At 42.2% G+C, this 6,561-nt stretch overlaps 1 pseudogene; it reads left to right on the forward strand.

The window, feature by feature from the left end:
- Positions 1-4,791: 4,791 nt before the first annotated feature.
- Positions 4,792-4,943, forward strand: LOC142356839 (5.8S ribosomal RNA; annotated as a pseudogene).
- Positions 4,944-6,561: the final 1,618 nt, after the last annotated feature.

Here is a 6,561-nt window from a genome sequence, read left to right on the forward strand (position 1 = left end):
GTACAATTAAACTGATTGATCCTGTCAGTTGCCATATGCTTGTCTGAAAGACTAAGCCATGCATGTGCAAGCGAAGCTTGAAAAAGTGGAACCGCGAATGGCTCATTAAATCAGTTACTATCTATTAGTTGATTTGCAAGCTAAATGAATAACTGCGGTAACCCTGCAGCTAATGCATGCTGATTGTCCGACACTGTCGGAGACTTTTACAAGACTACACCGGGTGATTTGCTAAGTACAGACACATCCCGTGATGAGTCCTAGTAACTGAAAGATCCCAGATAGCTTCGGCTTGGGGACGGAACTTCCGAATTTCTGACCTATCAACCTATGATGGTAGTGTAACGGACTACCATGGTTGTGACGGGTAACGGGGAATCAGGGTTCGATTCCGGAGAGGGAGCCTTAGAAACGGCTACCACATCCAAGGAAGGCAGCAGGCACGCAAATTACCCACTCTCCGCACGAGGAGGTAGTGACTAGAAATAATGATATGAACCTTTATGGTTTGTAATCAGAATGGAATGGACTTAAAAGCTCCATTGATGAACGAGTAGAGGGCAAGTCTGGTGCCAGCAGCCGCGGTAATACCAGCCTCTACAAGCGTATGCAATAGTTGCTGCGTTTAAAAAGCTCATAGTTGGATCTGTTTGAGTAGAACGGCAACATGGTCTTCAGTTAAATCTGTTGACTCGTTCCGCTCATCCTTCGCATCGAAGAAATAGTTTGCACTTAAATGTGACGAACTGTGGAAACGGTGTTTTCACCCTGAGAAAATTAGAGTGTTCAAAGCATCCTTTGGGATCGAATAATAAAGCATGGAATAATGGAGAATGACCCGCTACTCGATTGATGCCGGTTGGCTGAGTGCGGTAATGATTGAAAGGAACAGACGGGGGCATTTGTATTGCTACGTTAGAGGTGAAATTCTTGGATCGTGGCAAGACAAACTACTGCGAAAGCATTTGCCAAGAATGTTTTCATTAATCAAGAACGAAAGTCAGAGTATTGAAGAGGATTAGATACCCTCGTAATTCTGACCATAAACTATACCAACCTACAATTTGTCAAAGTCGATCTTGACTTGGCAAGAGATTAACCGGGAAACCAAAGTTTATTGGTTCCGGGGGAAGTATGGTTGCAAAATCGAAACTTAAAGGAATTGACGGAAGGGCACCACCAGGAGTGGAGCCTGCGGCTTAATTTGACTCAACACGGGAAAACTCACCCGGTCCAGACATCTTAAGGATTGACAGATTGAATATCTTTCATGATTATATGGGCGGTGGTGCATGGCCGTTCTTAGTTAGTGGAGTGATCTGTCTGGTTAATTCCGATAACGAACGAGATCTTCTCCATCTAAATAATGAAATTCACTATATGTGAATTCAAACACTTCTTAGAGGAACTATGCGGAATTAAATACCGCAGATGAAGTGAGGCTATAACAGGTCTGTGATGCCCTTAGATGTTCTGGACTGCACGCGCGCTACACTGTGTACTTTTAGATTGAGTACTCAGCCCTTGGTCCGAAATGGACTGGGCAATCAGAGAAAAGTACAGCGCTTCAAGGGGATCGTCTGTTGTAACTTGCAGACGTGAACCAGGAATTCCTGGTACTTATGAGTCAACAACTCATAGGGATTACGTCCCTGCCCTTTGTACACACCGCCCGTCGCTACTACTGATTGGATAGTTAAGCAAGAATTGCAAATTCCTACTGTTGGGACTTCGGTCTCCGGCAACGGGATGAAGCGGATCGAGCTTAATTGTCTAGAGGAAGTAAAAGTCGTAACAAGGTTTCCGTAGGGGAACCTGCGGAAGGATCAGTGATTGATTCCTTCGGGCATGGCTGCTGGTAGAGGCCATGTCTGTAGTGCGCATGACGCTCTGTCGCTAGAGATTGCTTGGCAACCAATCTCGAATTATGTATCGAGCTCAAAAACTACTTGTGTGGATACATAGTTCAGCAGTCATGGCAAGGGACTGCTTAAAGGGAGACTAGTTAGCAAAAGCAGCCTAGCAGAACTGCAGCTATCTAGATCTCAGAAGCTGGGTTATAGAAGCCCAGCTATAGACTTGTGAATGAGAAAGGCCTAAAAAGGTCCACAAGTCGCGTGGTTAGAACCGACACGCAAAAATCCCAGCGAGTGACAGAGCGTTGCGCTGTTCAGTGGGAAAGAGTTGAGCTACTCGGGGCGCCCACTGAACTTGCTCCGAGCCAAAGGCTCGAAAAAACACAGCTTAGCCTCAGATCCTTTACATAGAAGGCTAGCTAAAATAAACTTACCTTGGACGAGGGTAAAGTTTAGTCAGTTCTTAGGGGAGAGTAATCCACAGCTTCTCGCCCTCTGAACATTCTCCCAGATATGTAGGTCTGGGAGAGTCTCCTCCTGTTCTTCGGAATCTGGAGGTAGACAAAGACAGTACGATACGATCTTGCATCGGGATGACTAACCGATAATGATCATAATCTGACAATTTTTCCGGCTTGAGGCACCGGAGTCAGATTAAAGACACATACTGAACTAAAGGCGTATGTGCAAAGCTTGTCGGAGTGTAGAGAGTCAAGCTGAGTTGACTCGTCACGTGGTGATGACAACAGCCATGTGCAAAACACTCACAACTTTATCGTCTATGTGGAAAAGGTTGCTAACAGCGCTCTCTATGAGAGGCCCTCGCATATAACTATACGAGGAAAAGGCGATAGAGTTGTTTGAATGTGGGGCAGGTTCATCGACAAGCTAAGTTGATCACATTCTTGTTGTGGCATCCTACTAGAATTGGTCACGGTCTGCACCAACTCTCCCCAAGTTGGCCAGACTTAAAACTAGAAATAAGGTTTGCAGCTATGTGAACCTAGAAACTGTAAAGGAGTTGAAAGAACTTAAAGGAATTGAAAGAGGCCTTGAGGTATATCCTCTTGGTAAAGACCCACAAAAGCTCACAAAAGTGGCTTCGAAGGGCAAAACTGGTTCATCCAAAACAATTGGAGAGCTTAAAGCAGAACCAATTCGAATGAAACACTATTGGTGAAACTTCATCATGAGAACGTCACAAGCTGATCACGCTCTATGATATGACTAGTATTATGTTGCTTCTAGTAGGCTAAGCGCAAGCCGAAACATCAACATGTGAAAGTCGTAGAATTTTGCAATCAAACTGTGGCTAGTACTGTGATGTTACTAGTAACCTGGTGTTCCGTCATATGGCCAAGAGAGCATTTGAAGGCGAAACTTCTGCATGGGAAAGCTGCATCATGATCAAAATTTTATATCGAGTATTATGTTGACGTTAGTAGGCCTTGGCCGAAAACGCAGCATGTGAAAGGTATAGATAAAAGTTATTGTTGCAGTCAGTACTGTGTAGTTACTAGTAGCTGGATTTAAGCTCAAAATGAGACACTGTTGGTGAAACTTCATCATGAGAATGTCACAAGCTGATCAAGCTCTATGATATGACTAGTATTATGTTGCTTCTAGTAGGCTAAGCGCAAGCCGAAACATCAACATGTGAAAGTCGTAGAATTTTGCGATCAAATTGTGGCTAGTACTGTGATGTTACTAGTAACCTTGTGTTACGTCATATGGCCAAGAGAGCATTTGAAGGCGAAACTTCTGCATGGGGAAGCTGCATCATGAACAAAAGTTTATATCGAGTATTATGTTGACATTAGTAGGCCCTGGCCAAAAGCGCAGCATGTGAAAGGTATAGATAAAAGTTATCGTTGCAGTCAGTACTGTGTAGTTACTAGTAGCTGGATTTAAGCTCGAAATGAGACACTGTTGGTGAAACTTCATCATGAGAACGTCACAAGCTGATCACGCTCCATGATATGACTAGTATTATGTTGCTTCTAGTAGGCTAAGCGCAAGCCGAAACATCAACATGTGAAAGTCGTAGAATTTTGCGATCAAATTGTGGCTAGTACTGTGATGTTACTAGTAACCTTGTGTTACGTCATATGGCCAAGAGAGCATTTGAAGGCGAAACTTCTGCATGGGGAAGCTGCATCATGAACAAAAGTTTATATCGAGTATTATGTTGACGTTAGTAGGCCCTGGCCGAAAGCGCAGCATGTGAAAGGTATAGATAAAAGTTAGCGTTGCAGTCAGTACTGTGTAGTTACTAGTAGCTGGATTTAAGCTCGAAATGAGACACTGTTGGTGAAACTTCATCATGAGAACGTCACAAGCTGATCACGCTCTATGATATGACTAGTATTATGTTGCTTCTAGTAGGCTAAGCGCAAGCCGAAACATCAACATGTGAAAGTCGTAGAATTTTGCAATCAAACTGTGGCTAGTACTGTGATGTTACTAGTAACCTTTTCTTACGTCATATGGCCAAGAGAGCATTTGAAGGCGAAACTTCTGCATGGGGAAGCTGCATCATGAACAAAAGTTTATATCGAGTATTATGTTGACGTTAGTAGGCCCTGGCCGAAAGCGCAGCATGTGAAAGGTATAGATAAAAGTTATCGTTGCAGTCAGTACTGTGTAGTTACTAGTAGCTGGATTTAAGCTCGAAGTGAGACACTGTTGGTGAAACTTCATCATGAGAACGTCACAAGCTGATCACGCTCTATGATATGACTAGTATTATGTTGCTTATAGTAGGCTAAGCGCAAGCCGAAACATCAACATGTGAAAGTCGTAGAATTTTGCGATCAAACTGTGGCTAGTACTTTGATGATGCTTGTAGCCAACCGAATTGGTTGAAAAGCCCAATAAGTAAGCTAACTTGGGAGAGCTTGTTGGAAACCAAATGCTACTAGATTGGTCCAAATACATCCTTCAACAGGGGATCACTTGGCTCGCTTTACGAAGAGGAGCACAGCTATATGTGTTAATTCGGTATGAATCGCAAGATTTGTTTACCGACCTCTCTAACGCAAAAGGCGGTCTCGGCTTCGGCTGTTGACTGCGTCCGATTCAGGGTTATATAACTCTCGATTGAACACATTGATGTTCTATTGTTGGTGCTTCCAATAAAATTGGAACACTTAAAGCAGAACCGATTCAAATAATAGCATTCTGATCAATGATTGCATTCCTTGATCAAGAACTGCTGGAGTCATTGTGATGGCGAATTTTCTTCATAAGAAAATTGCAAAGAGACGGAACTTAATGAGACTAGTATTATGTTGTTTCTAGTAAGCGGAAGCTGAAACAGCAACATGTGAAAATCAAGTTTTGTTCAATGATCTCGAGGCGATAAGTACTATGAAGCAACTAGTAGCCTAAGCATGACTCAGATTTGAGACAGTCAAAAAGACTGGCGAAACTTCTTCACATGAAAGTTACATAGAGAACTACAAATGTATACAGCGAGTATTATGTTGTTTCTAGTAGGCGAAAGCTGAAACATCAACATGTGAAAGTTGTCTGCAAACTGTAGAACGATATGTGATTAGTACTGTGCTGTTACTAGTAGCCAGTCTGACTGTAGAAGCCAAGACAAAGGGAAACTAATGCATCTGAAAAGGACAAGTTATGGAAAGGTATGCACGATAAGTATTATGTTGTTTCTAGTAAGCGGCAGCTGAAACATCAACATGTGAACGTCGTTGTGTACAGTAACCTAGAACTATATAGTCCTTAGTAACGTGCATTTACTAGTACCTGTAATTGGTATTCAGACTCAGGCAGTTTGGAATAGTTTGGCAAAGATGCACCAGAGAAAACTGGGATTTGATACAGAAATTGTTGAATACAAGTATTATGCTGCTTCTAGTAGGTTGAATCCGAAACATCAGCATGTGAAAATTGAAAACATTTCTGGTTCGAATTGTCACAAGTATTTGGTGATCTGAGTAGCCAAACTCACTACAACGCCAATTGAAGGCAAAAATTCTCAACGGGAAAAGCTATTCTCATTGAATGAGCTAACAAGACGAGTATTATGTTGCTTCTAGTAGGCGAAAGCCAAAACATCAACATGTGAAAGTCTTGCTGAACAAATTTAATGTTGTTGAGCTCAGTACCGTGTGAATTAGTAGCCATAATTGGCGAGCGAAAATTGAACTGGCGAAACTTCGTCTTTGGAAAATTGCAGATGCCGAGCACTTATTTTGCAACGAGTATTATGTTGACTGTAGTAAGCGAAAGCCGAAACAGCAACATGTGAAAGCTGTTGAAATTTGTGGTCATTTTGCAATAAGTACAAGGAGTGTAACTAGTAGCCAGGTCAAAATTTGGGATAAGAATGAGCAAAAATTCTGCATGAGAACAGTTGAAATTATGAAACTAAATTACAAAGACTAGTATTATGTTGTTTCGAGTACGCGAAAGCGGAAACATCAACATGTGAACGTTTGTAACGAAGTTTCGTTAATTTTCAGCCTAGTACTGAGCAAGAATGAGTAGCCTCATCTCCAATCCCACGCAAAATGTAGTGAAATATGTGAGTGAACCTTATTCACGGTGAGGGTTTCCCGAGGTCTGTATTGCAGCGAGTATTATGTTGCTTCTAGTAAGCGAAAGCTGAAACAACAACATTTGAAAGTTGGAATTAATGACTGAATGGAAACTTCGACCTGTGTTTGATAGTAGTAGCGAA

Source organism: Convolutriloba macropyga, unplaced genomic scaffold (assembly GCF_964194025.1).
Source record: "Convolutriloba macropyga unplaced genomic scaffold, txConMacr16.3 SCAFFOLD_870, whole genome shotgun sequence".
Lineage (NCBI taxonomy): Eukaryota > Metazoa > Xenacoelomorpha > Acoela > Convolutidae > Convolutriloba > Convolutriloba macropyga.